Here is a 17,273-nt window from a genome sequence, read left to right on the forward strand (position 1 = left end):
GATCACAGAAGAAAGAATAACCAGATTTTTCTTCTCTGAAAACCTGGTAACCTGATCTACATGCTGCCTCTTAATTCCTAGCAAATCTGAAACAGGAAAGGGGTCGAATCTGGCGGCAAGTCTGTAGAGATCACTTTTCATGTCTCTGAAGGCATCAAGTTCCAAGGCTAGAAAACAAACCTTCAAATCAGACAAGTTACTCAATCCAGGTCACAGACATTTTTGTTTGGTTTACATGATTCAGAAAACAACAGCTAGCAGTTTATGGTGAAACACTTAGGCATTCTAACTAAAATAAAGAAATAGGTGTTTCACTTGTGCACAGCCTTGTCCTGTGAAGGGTAGTCAAGTTTTTGAAATAAAGAATGGACACAAATATCAAAAGTGAGGTATTGTTTATCACGTGCACATGACATCGACAGATGAGACAGACAGGAAAACCACTGCTGCACACAGTAAAAGCAGGTCGACTGTATCTGTATTTTTTCCACAGTAACTTCTAAAATCAATAGTAGTTAAATATTTTATTAAATCCTATGAGATACACAGGATCAATATGAAAACAACTATAATGTCCATTCTGTAAAAATGGGAAATTTAACGTGGGCTAAATACATTTTTTCCAGTTATACAATGGGGGAACCTGACATTCCAGTTCCCTTTGCCTTCAATGAGTCTCTGTGCAATTCAGTTCCCCAGAATATAGTGGATCTTTTCATAGTTCTATGTTAAGCAGCTCAGACTTTCTCCACTTTGTTGTTGTTTTGACCAGAGCACCGTTCAGCTCTAGTTTATGGTGGTGTGGGGGACTGAACCTGGGACTATGGAGCCTCAGGCATGGGAGTCTGTTTGCATAACCATATGCTATCTACCCCCACTCCAACATTCTCCTCTGCTTACAATTCAAGTAAAATCTGGGGCCAGGTGGTGGCGCACCTGGTTGAGCACACGTTACAGTATGCAAGGACCCAGGTTCGAGCCCCTGGTCCCCACCTGCAGGGGGAAAGTTTCACAAGTAGTGAAGCAGTGCTGCAGATGTCTCTGTCTCTCTCCTTATCACCCCCTTTCCTCTCAATTTCTGTCTCTATCCAACAAATAAAGATTAAAAAAAAAATCAAGTGAAATCTTGATAGCCATTGGGTAGAGGAGGAAGAAGCTTCATTGACAACTCTCATGCTGATATAATGGGGAGCCCTGCAGTCAGGAGTATTATGCCTCTCTCTGCCAATGGCAATGGGGAACGGAGGCACATAGACTAACACCATGTTTCTATTTAGAGATCCCCAGCTCAGGCTTATGTCTACTCTGGGAGTGATGAGTGTTATCCCTAAGTACAAACTTGACTTCCAATAACTTAGCTGTCTGATAAATATAACAATGGGAAGACTGCAAGACTAAAATCTTTTTTTTTTTTTCCCTCCAGGGTTATTGCTGGGCTCGGTGCCTGCACCACGAATCCACCGCTCCTGGAGGCCATTTTTCCCCCCTTTGTTGCCCTTGTTGTTGTAGCCTCGTTGTGGTTATTATTATTGCCCTTGTTGACGCTATTCGTTGTTGGATAGGACAGAGAGAAATGGAGAGAGGAGGGGAAGACAGAGTGGTGGAGAGAAAGACACCTGCAGACCTGTTCCACCGCCTGTGAAGCGACCCCCCTGCAGGTGGGGAGCCGGGGGCTCGAACCGGGATCCTTACCCCGGTCCTTGCGCTTTGCGCCACATGCGCTCAACCCGCTGCGCCACCGCCCGACCCCCAAGACTAAAATCTTATGAAATGTTTTCAAAATATTCTAAGAAGCTAGAGAAAATGAAAGAACTACGATTTTAAAAGTTACATAGTGAGGCCAAGAGGTAGCACAGTGGGTTAAGCACACTTGGCACAAAGTGCAGGGACCACCACAAGGATCTTAGTTCGAGCCCCTGGTTCCCCACCTGCAGGGGTGAAGTCACCTCACAAGCAGTGAAGCAGGTCTGCAGGTGTCTTATCTTTTTCCCCACTCTGTCTTCCCCATCTCTCTCGATTTCTCTGTGTCATATCCAACAACTATGACGTCAATAAGGACAACAACAACAGTGATAAACAAGGGCAACAAACAAGAAAAAATAGCCTCCAGGAGCAGGATTCGTAGTGTAGGCACTGAGCCCCAGCAATAAGCCTGGAGGCAAGAAAAAAAAGTACTCAAGCCAGAAAGTCTAAAAGAAGAAACAATCCAGGAGTCAGGGGGTAGTGCAGCAGGTTAAGTGAAGGTGGCGCAAAGCGCAAGGACTGGCATAAGGGTCCCTGTTCGAGCCCCTGGCTCACCATCTGCAGGGGAGTCGCATCACAGGTGGTAAAGCAGGTCTGCAGGTGTCTTCCAAAACCCCGTCTTCCCCTCCTCTCTCGATTTCTCTCTGTCTTATCCAACCACGACATCAATAACAATAACTGCAACAATAAAACAATAACGGCAACAAAAGGGAAAATAAAATAAATATTAAAAAAAAAAAGAGGGAGTGAGCCCCCACACCTATGGACATCTAATCTTTGACAAAGAGGTTCAGACTATTAAATGGGGAAAGCAGTCTCTCTTCAACAAATGGTGTTGGAAACAATGGGTTGAAACATGCAGAAGAATGAAAATGAACCACTGTATTTCACCAAATACAAAAGTAAATTCCAAGTGGATCAAGGACTTGGATGTTAGACCACAAACTATCAGATACATAGAGAAAATTTTGGCAGAACTCTTTTCTGCATAAATTTTAAAGACATCTTCAATGAAACGAATCCAATTACAAAGAAGACTAAGGCAAGTATAAACCTATGGGACTATATCAAATTAAAAAGCTTCTTCACAGCAAAAGAAACCACTACTCAAGCCAAGAGACCCCTCACAGAATGGTAGATCTTTACATGCCATACTTCAGACAAGAGGTTAATAACCAACATACATAAAGAGCTTGCCAAACTCAACACCAAGACAACAAATAACCCCATCCAAAAATGGGGGGAGGACATGGACAGAATATTCACCACAGAAGAGATCCAAAAGGCCGAAAAACAAATGAAAAAATGCTCCAAGTCTCTGATTGTCAGAGAAATGCAAATAAAGACAACAACAAGATACCACTTCACTCCTGTGAGAATGTCATATATCAGAAAAGGTAACAGCAGCAAATGCTGGAGAGGGTGTGGAGTCAAAGGAACCCTCCTGCACTGCTGGTGGGAATGTCAATTGGTCCAACCTCTGTGGAGAACAGTCTGGAGAACTCTCAGAAGGCTAGAAATGGACCTACCCTATGATCCTGCAATTCCTCTCCTGGGGATATATCCTAAGGAACCCAACACATCCATCCAAAAAGATCTGTGTTCTTGGCAGCACAATTTGTAATAGCCAAAACCTGGAAGCAACCCAGGTGTCCAACAACAGATGAGTGGCTGAGCAAGCTGTGGTATATATACACAATGGAATACTACTCAGCTGTAAAAAAATGGTGACTTCACCGTTTTCAGCCGATCTTGGATGGACCTTGAAAAAAATCATGTTGAGTGAAATAAGTCAGCAACAGAAGGATGAATATGGGATGATCTCACTCTCAGGCAGAGGTTGAAAAACAAGATCAGAAAAGAAAACACAAGTAGAACCTGAAATGGAATTGGTGTATCGCACCAAAGTAAAAGACTCTGGGGTGGGTGGGTGGGGAGAATACAGGTCCAAGGATTCAGATGACCTAGTGGGGGTTGTATTGTTATATGGGAAACTGGGGAATGTTACGCATGTACAAACTATTGTACTTACTGTTGAATGTAAAACATTAATTCCCCAATAAAAAAAGAGAGAGAAAAAAAGAGGGAGTCAGGCGGTAGCGCAGTGGGGTAAGTGCAGGTGGCGCAAAGCACAAGGAACAGCATAAGGATCCTGGATCGAGCCCAGGCTGTCCACCTGCTGGGGAGTCGCTTCACAGGCGGTGAAGCAGGTCTGCAGGTGTGTCTGTCTTTCTCTCCTCCTCTCTGCTTTCCCTTCCTCTCTCCATTTCTCTCTGTCCTATCCAACAACATCAATAACAACAACAGTAACTACAACAATAAAACAACAAGAGTAACAAAAAGGAATAAATAAATTTTAAAAAGTGTAATAAAAAAATTTAAAACAAATATTAAAAAAAGAAAAAATTCTCTTAAGTGGAGAGATAATCTCACTTCTGAATAAGTAAGACTCCAATGTTGGCTCTGCTACACATTTTTGAAGTATAAAAATGTTTTAACATATATGTGGTATTTAAAGTATAAATGCCATCACCAAGAACAAACTAGGCTTTTAAAACATTGTATTTCTTCAAGTCACCTGAATAACAAAACTTAAAGGTTAATTCAAACTCACAGTGCTTGCACTTAACTTGAATTTTGTTCACTACAACTTTCAGAATCTTACCTTGTAACTGAAAGTAATAGCCATAATGGTCTATGTGCAACTGGGGGGGCTAGAAGGAACGGGGACACTGGAGTTGAAATACGTTTTCCATTTCAAGATTAAGCTGTCATATTTACAACTTTAATAACATTAGGGTATATCCATACCAATACATTGCTAGGCCGCTTTTAAAAAATTAAGTGGGGAGGCCAAGTGATGATGAACCCAGTTAAGCATACTCAATACCATACAGAAGGACCCAGGTTCGATCCCCACCATCACCACCCTACACCTGTGGAGGGATGGGGGGAGAAAGAAGCTTCATGAGCGGTGAAGCAGGTCTGCAGGTGTCTTTCTCTCGCTCTCTCTCTCTACCCCCGCCCCAATTTCTATCTATCCTATCAAATAAAAACAGGGAAGGGAAAAAAGAAAAGAGCGGCCACCAAGAGTGATGATTTCGGCTTTGCAGTGCCGGCACCGATCCCCAGCAACAATCCTGGTGGCAATCAAAAAAAAAAAAAATTAACAGGCTCCAAAGTCCCAGGTTCAATCCTCCACAGCATAGTAAGCCAGAGCTGAGCTGAGCAGTGTTGTGGCAAAATAAACAGGTAAATCAGCAAATATTACGTAGGATCACGGGAAAGCAGCTCAGTGGGTAGAATGCATGTTCTGCAAGCCTGAAGCCCCATGTCCATACCCAGCACTTCCTGTGGCCAGAGTGACGCTGTTTGTTTTCTCACTAAATGAGTTAAAAAAAAAAAAAAAGATTTTTGATTTTAAAATGAAGAGCTATAAATTGACATCTCAATGTTTTCTTCTTCTGGCAAAACAACAAATTTACATATGCATGGGAAACTACAGAGAAACGCAGTTTTCAGTCTGGGACTGCAACTATAGCGTGCAGATTCAATACACTGGGCTAGGCGCTCCCACCTGGGTTACAGATGTCTATATATGGTTTGAATTCTTATGAAACAGTTATTTGCTACATCTGAAATTAAGGTATAAGGATTTTATAAATTTTACTATTTTTTGTATACATATATTTTACTTTATTTTATTTATTTATTTGCCTCTAGGGTTATTGCTGAGATTCAGTGCCTGCACTATGAATCCACTGCTCCCAGAGGCTATTAGTTCCCTTTTGTTGTCCTTGTTGTTTATTACTGTTGTTATTGCTGTCATTGTTGGAGAGGACAGAGAGAAATGGAGAGAGGATGGGAAAACAGAGAGGCGGAGAAAAAGACAGACACCTGCACACCTGCTTCACTACTTATGAAGCAACCTCCTTGCAGGTGGGGAGCCAGGGGCTTGAACCGGGATCCTCGTGCTTCACGCCATGTGCTCTTAATCTGCTGCACCACTGCTCAGCTCTGGCTTATGGTGGTACAGAGGGATCGAACCTGAGACTTTAAAGCCTGACATGAATCTTGTTGCTTATCCATTATGCTATCTCCCACACACATATTTTTTTTGACAGAATAACAAATGAGAATGTAATTTATTTGCCCATAGAACTAGAACATATCTTTGCAATTAAGTTACTACTGCACAAGAAAAATATAGTTAGCATGTGATTTTTATGGCTATCTTGACCATAACGACTCCTCCTGAGTGACTAGAAGTAACCACCAATCCTGATCATCTTAATCACAGAACATGAAAGAAACTGACAAAGACATTCAACTGTTAGCAATTTTTTTTCAGGTATTGATACTAGTCTTTGGCCATAGAAATTTTGTTTCTGCACTTACCACTAATGAAAAAAGTTTAACAGTCGAAAGGTAACAACTTATCACTGAACTACTTCAAAAAATCCTTCATTATTAAAAGTACAGTCAGAGAGTCTGGCAGTAGTACAGCGTGTTAAATACACGTGGCGCTAAGCACAAGGACCAGCTCAAGGATCCGGGTTCGAGCCCCCAGCTCCCCACCTGCAGGTGAGTCACTTCACAGGCAGTGAGGCAGGTCTGCAGGTGTCTATCTTTCTCTCCCCCCCTGTCTTCCCCTTCTCTCTCCATTTCTCTCTGTCCTATCCAACAACGATGACAACAATAACTGCAAAAATAAAACAAGGGAAACAAAAGGGAATAAATAAATACTTTTTTAAAAAGTGGTCATTATTTTTGGAGTGACTGAAAGTAGAAGTCAAAACATAAAGTGGAAAAAAACGAACCTCCACAATCTTCTGTTCTTGATACTTTTTCAAGTAATCAATCTGCCACTGTGAAAGCTCCACGATCACAAATGACTCTTCTGAGATCACTGTTATTTCAACTTTCAGTTTCTAAAATAGAACTTCACGGTCTCCCAATAAGTTTCCTTGGAGATGAGAACTCAATGAATTGAGAATTCTTTCTTTTTTAAATGCACAAAGCCGATTTTTTAAAATTTTTTTATTTATTCCTTTCATTGCCCTTGTTTTATTATTGTAGTTATTATTGTTATTATTATTGATGTCGTCATCGTTGGATAGGACAGAGAGAAACAGAGAGAGGAGGGGAAGACAGAGAGGGGGAGAGAAAGATAGACACCTGCAGACCTGCTTCACCGCTTGTGAAGCGACCTCCCTGCAGGTGGGGAGCCGGGGGATCAAACTGGGATCCTTACACCGGTCCCTGTGCTTTGTGCCACATGCACTTAACCCGCTGCGCCACTGCCCGACTCCCAATGAAGCCGATTTCAACTCAGTGTTTTATGGTAGAAAGATCTGTTTCAAGGTGCCTCACATCTTGGCAATGCTAACAATCCGCAGAAGCTGTAAGCAGAATTGTCACGCTGTGGTCTGGAGAAGGCAAAAAGCGGCTAAAGCATTGAATCCTTAGGCATAAGGTCCTCAACTTGACTCCCTATCTAGGTGCATATTACAGAGTGACACTTTGGTTCTCTCATCCTCTGTCATCAATAAATTTTTGAAAATGTGGCAAGGATCTGGGTTGAAGCCCCCATCCCCCCTAGCCGGCCCTGCACAGGGGAGGGGTGTGAAGCTGTATGAGAAATGAAGCAGTGCTGCAAAGCTCAACCCGCCCTCTCATACCTCTGTCTCTACCGACAAAAAAGGAGGTAGGGATAAAAATGGCTGCCAGAGCAGCAGACTGATGCAGGCACCAAGCCCCAGCAATAACCCTGGTGGCAGGAAAAAAAAAAGTTTTTAATTAAGTCACATGGTCTTTAAATCTTTACAGGATCACATTTAATGTTTTCAACTAGTTTCTGTCCTTTTAAATGATCAGGTCTTTTTCAAATAGGTAAGCATCAGATATGCTGAATGATTATTAAGAGGCCAAAATGAAAAAGAAAAAGCATAACTTCTGGGACTAGGTGGCAATACACCTTGTAGAGCATACATACTGCACTGTGCAAGGACCTGGGTTCAAGGCATGGTCCTCGCCTACGAAGGGAAAGCTTCACGAGTGGTGAGAAAGTGCTGCCACTCTATCTCCCACCTCCCTATCTCCCCTTCCCCTATCAACTTCTCTCGTCTTTACCAAATAAATAAAATGCTAACAATAAATTAAATAACAATAAATTATTGAGGTTTCCAAAATACTATTTTAATATAACCTCAATGGCATGGTGAGCATGACATTGTGGGAAGCAGGGAATACTGCGGGAAAGAGGTTTCACGAGAGTAAATTATGGTGAGCTAAAAAAGTCAAGTTAAAAATGACATGGGGACTGATTGAACGTGGGACCTGGGTTCAAATCCCCAGTCCCCACTTGCAGAGGAAAAGTTCTGCAAGTGGTGAAGCAGTGTGGCGGGTGTCTCTGTCTCTCTCCCTTTCTGTTACCCACTACCCTCTCTATTTCTGGCTGTTTCTATCCAATAAATAAATATAGTTAAAAAAAAATTTTTTAAAAATCTTTGATGTGACTATCCAAACCAGAAGCAGTTTGACAAAAATGAAAAATTAGAGAAAGATCATTTCAAACACCATCATGACATGGCAAGAAATGGCAGTCCAGCCAGCCATGACATCATCTCCCCAGACTTGGGTCCACCTGCATTATCGGATGTTAGGCTCAGAGAGAAGGAAAAAAAAACACTAGTACAGTCATGGACCCTTTGGAACATAACTAAAATAGTCCTACTATCTATAAAACGGAGACCCCCCCCCCCCCAAGTCTTCCTCTGCACTATTTGTTTGGCTTTATATGTTAACTCCTCTTTCTGCCACCAGGTTCCAGATGCTACCATGATACCAACCAGACTTCCCTGGGCAGATGACCCCACCATGTGTCTTACTTAGAGCCCCACTTCTCCAGAGCCCTGCCCCACTAGGGAAAGAGACAGGCTGGGAGTATGAATCGACCTGTCAATGCCTATGTTCAGCAGGGAAGCAATTACAGAAGACAGACCTTCCACCTTTTGCACCCCATAATGTCCCTTGGTCCATACTTCCAGGGGGTTAAAGAATAGGAAAGCTATCAGGGGAGGGGATGGGATATGGAGTTCTGGTGGTGGGAATTGTGTGGAGTTGTATCCCTCTTATCCTATGGTTTTTGTCATTGTTTCCTTTTTATAAATAAAAATTATAAAAGAAGGAAAGAAAGGAAGGAAGGAAGGGAAGGGAAGGGAAGGGAAGGGAAGGGAAGGGAAGGGAAGGGAAGGGAAGGGAAGGGAAGGGAAGGGAAGGGAAATGGCAGTCCAGGGGCCAGGCTGTGGCAAGCCTGGACACATACACACATTACCATGTGGCTCCAAGCCCCCACTCCCCACCTACTGGTGGGAAGCTTCACAAGCGGAGGTACTACAGGTTTCTGTCTCTCTCCCTCTCCCCTCTCAAATTCTCTGTCCTATTAAGAAATAAATGGGGGGTGGAGGGAAAATGACCACGAGAAACAGTGGATTTGTTGTACAGTTACTGAGCCTATCCAACAACGACATCATCAATAACAACAATAACTACAACAATAAAGCAACAAGGGCAACAAAAGGGAAAAAATAAATATTTTTTAAAAAGCAGAAGCTGCTGGAGAGAAAGTCATTGCTGTCACTGTTATTGGATAGGACAGAGAGAAATGGAAAGAGGGGAAAGCAGAGAGGGGGACAGAAAGATAAGACACCTGCAGATCTACTTTACCGCTTGTGAAACGACTCCCCTGTGGGGAGCCAGGGGCTCGAACCGGGATCCTTGTGCTTTAGGCCATTGTGCGCTTGCCACTGCCCAGCTCCCTCAGTTTCTACTTTCCTACTTACATCAAGATCCACCCTTATCAAATATGCCATTTTGCATTGGAAAATACGTCAAAGTATCTCTCTACTCTCAATAAATTTAAAGCAGCAACTTTCTGTCCTTAGAGTAGTTCAGGAAAGCGTCACCATCCTCAGCTATTAAGTGCACTAGTGTAACTCGGCATTATTTGTACCTGCCTTCCCAATTTGGAAGGGGAAAAGGACAGAGGAGGGAAGGACTGGTTTACTAAATCAAGAATGTATTACCAGACTCCACTACCTTTGGGTCAGAATACTAAGAAATATGGCCTTGATGCCTTTGACGTAATTTCAGAGAACTGTTCCACAGTGAGAGCCACAGACTTCAGAACACTACAGAATTACATTTTAGAATGAATGTTGCTTCTTTGCTGATAATCACACTTGGCCATAAACCTCATACTCCCAACTCAAATAAACATTCAGATACAATTATGGTATCCTGGGGTCAGGGGGTCGTTTAGAGAGTAAAAACTTGAAATACTACGAGTAAGACCATGGGTTCAAGTCACAGACAGTGGCACAGTGCTTTGTTCCCTCTCATTTCCTCTCTCACTTTTTAAAATATAGGGTTCTCTCAAAACCAGAGAAACAGCTGAGACATTACAAAGGTAGTATCACTCTCCAGCACTAGATAAATAAAAGCACATATGATATCATTCATAATTTAGTTATTCAAAATCTTCATACATATAACCCCTTCCAGATCAAGCTTAGGAGAACACAGCGATTATGGCAGAATTTCATGCCCGAGGCTCTGAGGTCCCAGGCTCAGTCCCCACCACCATCATAAACCAGAGTATTGCAGTACGCATGCCTGAGGCTCCAAAAGTGCCAGGTTCAATCTCCAGCACCACCACAAACCAGAGCTGAGCAGTGCTTGGGGGGGGAGAGGAACTAAAAATAAATCAGTAAAAATAAACAGTAAAAAAGTCTATTAGAAAAATAAAAGCATGGTGTAGCCCAGGAGGTGGCACAGTGGATAAAGCATTGGATTCTCAAGCATGAGGTCCCGAGTTCAATCCCTGGCAGCACATGTACCAGAGTGATGTTTGGTTCTTTCTCTCTCTCTCTCCTCCTATTTTTCTCATGAATAAATAAATAATTTTTTAAAAAAAAGAAAAGAAAGAAAGAAAGAAAAAGAAAAGCATGGCCTAGTGACATTGTTTTTAAAAAATTAAAGTAGGGGACCGGGTGGTAGTGCAGTGAATTAAGCGCACATGGCACAAAGTGCAAGGACCAGCATAAGGATCCCAGTTTGAGCCCCAGGTTCAAGCCCTCGGTCCCCACCTGCAGGGGAAAGCGGTACAAGTGGTGAAGCAGGGCTGCAGGTATCTCTCTGTCTCCCTATCTCCCCCTTCCTCTCAATTTCTGGCTGTCTCTGTCCAAAAAATAAAGATTAAAAAAAAGACTGCTTATCTGCCATGTTTAGACTTGATTTTATTGTTAGTAGTGACATTAAGGCCAAATTAACACATCATAATGATAAATTAATATTACTAATGGAGTCAGGATCTCGGTTTGAACCCCCCCCCCCCGCTTCCCGCCTACAGGGGGAGTCACTTCACAGGCAGTGAAGCAGGTCTACAAGTGTCTGTCTTTCCCCCTTCTCTCGATTTCTCTCCATTTTATCCAACAACAAGGGCAACAACAATGGGGGGAAAATGGCCTCCTGGAGCAGTGGATTCGTAGTGCAGGCACCCAGCCCCAGCAATAACCCTGGAGGCAATAAATAAATAAATAAACAAACAAATACTTTATTTCCTGCAACTTCAACTCTTGGAAAGAAAGCCTGAAGGAAAACTATTCTTTGAAGTGTCAAAAATAGAAAGGCTGTGTACCATTCAATACTCATTTCATTTTAAACATAATTCTAATAAGCTAGTTGCCTAGATTCCAGGGACAGCTGGCAGAAAAGACAGTAACTAATAACAATTAAGATTCAGAAGAAGGTATGTGTCCAAATAATTAATAGTCAGCCTTTTTCTAGATGAAATAACATTATTTATAGGAACAGACCCAGCAGGCAACACTGTAATATAGCTCAGGATAAGAGCTGGTTCTCAAAATCATATTTACGAGCCACCCAGAGAAGACCCACTCAGTAAAATAAAGACAGACAATAAATTCTAGGCATATTTATAATATGGTTAACAATTTTTAGTTATTCAGCAGGCTAATATATATAGCATGCTAGCTGTGACTAAAAATCTCAGATTTTATTAAAATGTAAAAAAAAAAAAAAGACAAGTAAAAAAACTTCACAAATTTTAAAATGGCAAGCAAATAAAACTAAGATGCATAAATAATGAGGGTTGAGCCCCTGGCCCCCATGTGCAGAGAGGCAAGCTTCAGGAGTGAGGGAGTAGACTGCAGGTCTTTCTCTCCCCCAGTCACTTCCCCTGTTTCTGTCTCTGCCATCATCATCATCATCATCACCACCACCACCAAAAGGCTGCCGGGCGCCGTAGATCTCTGCACCAAACCCAAGAACCCCTTTGTTAACTATTTTCTGTGGCAAAAGTTCTCTGAATGAACCACTTTTTTAAGATCAAGTGTATAAAACCAGTTGTTTGAAAGACTGAAAGACAACATATGATCTTCAGATAGACAGCATATTAATTTTCAAAAAATTTCATTCTACTTCAAACAAGTATTTGTCTAGGATTCCTGTTAGGAGGAAAAATGCAGAAATAAGATGATTTCTCAGGGGGCAGGGAGACAGCAGAAGGCTTTCATGCCTGAGGCTTCAAGGTACTAGGTTCAATCCCCTGTACCACCACAACCCAGAGCTGAGTAGTGTGATGCTGGTCAGGATGGGAGGGAGGGAGGAAATTCCTCTCATTGAAATAAAATAAGTATCTATTTTTTAAGGTGACTTCTGAGATACTATTCAGTCTGTGGAAGACTTAACCAAGGTTCTGGGGGACAGGAGGTGGTGCACCTGGCGGAGACACACTAGGTACCATGTGCAAGGACTCGGAGTGGTACCACGGCTCCCCACATGCCAAGGGGGAGCTTCAGGAGTGGCAAAGCAGGTCTGCAGGTGTCTATCTTTTTCCCTCTCTATTTTCCCCTCCCAACTCCTCAGTCCTATCAAATAAAATACAAAGGGGGAAAAAAGGGGGGCAGGTGGTGGCGCACCAGGTTAAGCACACGTAGCACTAAGTGCAGGGGCCTGCAAACATCCGGTTCCCTGGCTTCCTGCCTACAGGGGGTCGCTTCACAAGGGGCAGAGTAGGTCTACAGGTGTCTAGCTTTGCGAATCCACTGCTCCTGTGGCCATTTTTATTGAATAGGGCAGAGAGAAATAAAGAGGGGAGGGGAAAACAGAGAGGGAGAAAGAAAGACACCTGCTGACTAGCTTCACCCCTGCAGGTGGGGGAGTGGGGGGGGGGGATGAAAATGGGATTCTTAAGCAGGACCTTGCACTTGGTACTATATGTGCTTAACACGGTGAGCCACTGCCTGACCCCCAGTGTGTCCCCTTCCTCTCTCAATTTCTCTTTGTCCTGTCAAATAAAATGGGAAAAATGGCAGCCAGGGGCACTGAATTCGTAATGCAGCAAGTCCCAGAAATAGCCCTGGAGGCAAAAAGGAAAAAATGGCCACCCAAAATTGGCTAATCTGTAGCAGAGACACCGATCCCTAGTGATAACTCTGGTGACAGGGAAAAGACAGATTTAAAGAATGACAAAATTATCCCCAGAATTCGTCCCAATTTATTAACAGAGTAATCTACTTTAATAGAAGGAAATCCCTAACTTCACTAATATACTAAAGGTATCTTAGTACCTTAAAAGATTATTTGGGGCTGGGAGGTAGCGCAGCAGGTTGAGCTCACATAGTACAAAGCACAAGGACCCGTGTAAGCATCCCTGTCTGAGCCCCCAGCTCCCCACCTGCTGGGGGGTCGCTTCACGAGTGATGAAGCAGTCCTGCAGGTGTCTTTCTCTCGTCCTGTCTTCCCTTTCCCTCAATTTTTCTCTGTCCTATCCAACAACAGCAGCAATAACAAGGACAACAAAAAAATGGGAAAAAATGGCCTCCAAGATCAGAATACTCACAGTGCAGGCACCGAGCCCCCAGCGATAAGCCTGGAGGCAAATATATTATTTTTATTATTGTTGTTATTATCATTATTATTCTATTTTAATGAGAGATAGAGCAAGAGAGACCAAAGCACTGCTCAAATCTGGCTGAAGCTGGGACGAGTCTCAGACCTGATTCTCCCCAGCCCTCACCCTCCGGACAAGTCACTGACGCTCAACTCCTGCCTCGCAGCAGCAGCAGCAGCAGCACAGATTCAAGTTGTACAGGAGGAGAACTGAGGCTGGAATACATTCAAAAGGTAAATTAAATGTCAGTCCCCAAATCTGTCGAAACTTATGAACAATCAGCAATAAAAATTAACTACAAAATTAAAAGTTAACTTAAAACATGCATTTCAAAATCTGTGTTTAGCCAGGGCTTCAAGTGAGAATACAAAGGAATGAAAGGCCAGGCGGTGGCGCACCTGGTTAAGCACACACGTTACAGTGTGCAAGGGCCCAGGTTCAAGCCCCTGGTCCCCACCTGCAGGAGGAGAGCTTCATGAGCAGTGAAGCAGGTCTGTGGGTGTCTCTGTCTCTCTCCCTATCTCCCCACCCCTCTCGATCTCTGCCTATCTCTGTCCAATAAATAAAGATAATAAAAATAAATGAAGAAATGCTCATTCTCAATGACACAAAATTGAAAAGGATAACATGAATTGAATGACAAAACCAGGACCTGAAAACAAGGTTAGAATGATTAGCAAAATCAGTTAAATAAAACTAAATAAACTACCACTAAATTAATACACATACACACACACACAGAGAGAGAAAAGAAGAACTTACTTTGATGTTTTTCACTGAATAATTGGTCTAAAGTCACAAACTGGGTACCATATCCCGAGACATTTACTCATAAATGCTTCAAACTCCAATTCTGGTATAGCTCTATAAAAACAGCATATGATATAACCATCTCTTTTCAAATTCAAATATCAAAGTTTTCTGATCTCAATTTATCAAATTTCAAAGACTTTCACAAATCAGCACCATCTGGTCACTTCTGTAAAAGTAGAATATCAAAGTAAGTTCTACTAGAATCTTCCCTCCATGAAGTAAACTATAACCCCAAAACTTGAACAATGAAATCTCCTTAAAATTAGTAATGTATAAATGCCTAAGTATAAAAAATACTGCACGGCAACAAACCAGACTGTTTCTACCACTGAAAAGTTAAAGGGTGGTCTGGGGAAACAGCATAGTAGTTATGCAAAAGACATTCATGCCTGAGGCTGAGTTCCCCAGTTCAATCCCCAGCATCAACATAAACCAGAGCTGACCAGTGCTCTAACCTTTCACTATGTCTTTCTCTCTGTATTTCTCTCATTAAAATAAATTAAAAGAATGTCTTAAAAAAAAAAACAAAAAACCTGGGAGTCGGGTTAAGTGCACATGGCACAAAGTGCAAGGACCAGCGAAAGAATCCTAGTCCGAGCCCCTGGCTCCCCACCTGCAGGGGAGTCTCACTTCATAGGCGGTGAAGCAGGTCTGCAGGTGTCTATCTTTCTCTCCCCCTCTGTCTTCCCCTCCTCTCTCCACTTCTCTCTGTCCTATCCAACAACAATGACATCAACAACAATAACTATAACAACAATAAAAACAAGGGCAACAAAAAGGAAATAAATATTTTTTAAAACTTTTAAAAAAAATTTAAAAGGTGTCCAATGTAAACCCTAGAGCAAAGGTTGAGTGCACACATTATAGTACAGAAAGACCCAGGTTCAATCCCTGGTCCCCATCTGTGTAGGGGGAGGGGTGAGGAAGCTTGATAAGCAGTGAAACAATGCTGCTGTTGTTTCACTTTTTTAAAAATTTTTTAAGCTTTTTTTATTTTATTATATTTACTTATTTTCCCTTTTTTGTTGCCCTTGTTGTTTTTATTGTTGCTGTTGTTATTAATGTCATTATTGTTGGATAGGACAGAGAGAAATGGAGAGAGGAGGGGAAGACAGAGGGGGAGAGAAAGATAGACACCTGCAGACCTGCTTCACCGCCTATAAAGTGACTCCCCTGCAAGTGGGGAGCCAGGGGCTCAAACCGGGATCCTTACTCTGGTCCTTGCAATTTGCGCCACGTGCGATTAACCCGCTGATTCCCTGTTGTCTCGCTTTCTCTCAGCCTCTTGGGGCCAGGTGGTGGCGCACCTGGTCGAGTGCATGTGTTACAGTGCTCAAGGACCTGGGTTCAAGCCCCTGGTCCCCACTTGTAGAGAGGAAAGCTTCAAGAGTGGTGGAGCAGAGCTGCAGGGGTCTCTTTCTGCCTCTTATCTCCTTACCTTTCAATTTCTATCTCTAGTAAAAATAAATAAAAATTTAAAATACCTACAGCAACCATAAAAAATAAAACAAGGATGACTATCAAGTCAAAAATGAAAATAAAAAAGGAATAGAAAAAACAAACTCAAAGGCCTCAACCAATAGTGGACAGAAGCAAGCAAGGAACAGAACAGATGGGACAAACAGCAAACAAGCAGCAGGATGATAGGTTTAAACTCAATTATATCAAAGCAGAGTGTTATTGGCATATGGATAGACTAGAAATAGACTCTTATATATTGTCAAAATGTTTTTCAACATGAGTGCCAAAATAATGGAGAAAGGAAAGTTCTCAACAAATGGCAAATGATTAGCTGTGCGTGTGCGTGTGTGGGGGTGGGGACTTCAAACTCTACCTCACACAGACATTAAAAAAAAAAACTCAAAATGGATCAAGGACTTAAAGCTAAAAGCTCAAACTACTTAAGCACTCAGAAGAAATGAAGCAGAAATGTGTGTAGTTATGGGCAAAGACTTTGTAGGAGACAAAAAGCACTGATTTAGGTGGAGGCAGATAGCACACTGGCTATGCAAAGAGACTCTCATATCTGAGCTGCAAAGCCCCTGCACCACAATAAGCCAGAGCTGAGTAGTGCTCTGGTAAAAAGAAGAGAAAAAAGCACTGATTTTTTTTTTTTAAGATTTTTCTTTTTTAATTTTTTTTTAATTTTCCCTTTTGTTGCCCTTGTTTTTCGTTGTTGTAGTTATTATAGTTGTTATTTATATCGTTGTCGTTGGATAGGACAGAGAGAAATGCAAAGAGGAGGGGAAGACAGAGGGGGAGAAAAAGACAGACACCTGCAGACCTGCTTCACCACCTGTGAAGCGACTCCCCTGCAGGTGGGGAGCCGGGGCTCGAACCGGGATCCTTGCGCTTTGTGCCACCTGCGCTTAACCCGCTGTGCTACCTAGCCCAACTCCCAAGATTTCTTTCTTAATGGGAGAAGCAGAGCATCACTGACAGGGATAGGGACTGAACTTGAGAATCCATGCAAACAATCATGGCACTCTATCATCTGAGCTGCGTCAGAGATAATACTGACCTCTTTAAGATAATAAATTACTTTATCCAAATGAAAATCTCCTTAGGAAGCATTAAAAAATAAAGGTAAACAACAAAAAGCAAACAAAAGGAGGTAAGCTAGCAAGATAAAGAGAAAATTACATATATGCATATGTAACTCATGTGCATATACAAATACACTTTCACAACGTGAGTATAAAATTTTGGTAGACTCCTTGCTCCTGCCTGATTGCTATGG

General features: G+C 42.3%; 1 protein-coding gene across 11 annotated transcripts in view; it reads right to left on the reverse strand.

Moving 5' to 3' along the window:
• The window catches only part of RNF111 (ring finger protein 111), a 91,862-nt gene that overhangs the window by 55,438 nt on the left and 19,151 nt on the right, over window positions 1-17,273 (reverse strand). The window lies entirely within an intron of this gene.

This window comes from Erinaceus europaeus, chromosome 16, assembly GCF_950295315.1.
Source record: "Erinaceus europaeus chromosome 16, mEriEur2.1, whole genome shotgun sequence".
NCBI lineage: Eukaryota > Metazoa > Chordata > Mammalia > Eulipotyphla > Erinaceidae > Erinaceus > Erinaceus europaeus.